We start from the raw sequence: 469 nt of genomic DNA, 5'->3' as shown, positions 1-469 counted from the left end.
ACAGTGCCCCCAGTGCCGCCGCTTGCTGCGGGGGTACCGTCGTGCAACAACCGCTGCCTTGTCCTCAAACGGGGCCGCAGTGACCCGCGGTGGCATCGGCACGGTCACAGCACCGAGGGCAAGGATACCTCCAGCCCTCTAGCTCTTCCTCCCTGGGGCCCCAGCCCCTCTTCCTTGGTCCCGCTTCCTTACAAGCGGGTTCTCCAGGGCAGAGGCATGGGGGGAGACACAGCTTTTTGCAGACTCCCCAGCTTGTACCCGAGCAGCGGGGGCCGGGCCTTTCATCCTCCGTGGAGGCTTCACTCCACTAGCAAGATCTGGACCCCCTTCCTCCCTCCCCCGATCCCGGAGAAGGGCACTGCTGAGCCGGGTGTGTGGAGGCCGCCCCGAGGGGCCCCCCTGCCGAGGGAAGCGGCCGGGCTCTGTCTCGTGGAAACCCGCCAGCCGCCCGCCCCCGGAGAAGAGGCGA

Source organism: Chaetura pelagica, unplaced genomic scaffold, assembly GCF_000747805.2.
Source record: "Chaetura pelagica isolate M959 unplaced genomic scaffold, ChaPel_1.0 scaffold68, whole genome shotgun sequence".
NCBI classification, from domain to species: Eukaryota; Metazoa; Chordata; class Aves; order Apodiformes; family Apodidae; genus Chaetura; species Chaetura pelagica.
Note: the sequence above shows the minus strand (reverse complement) of the source record.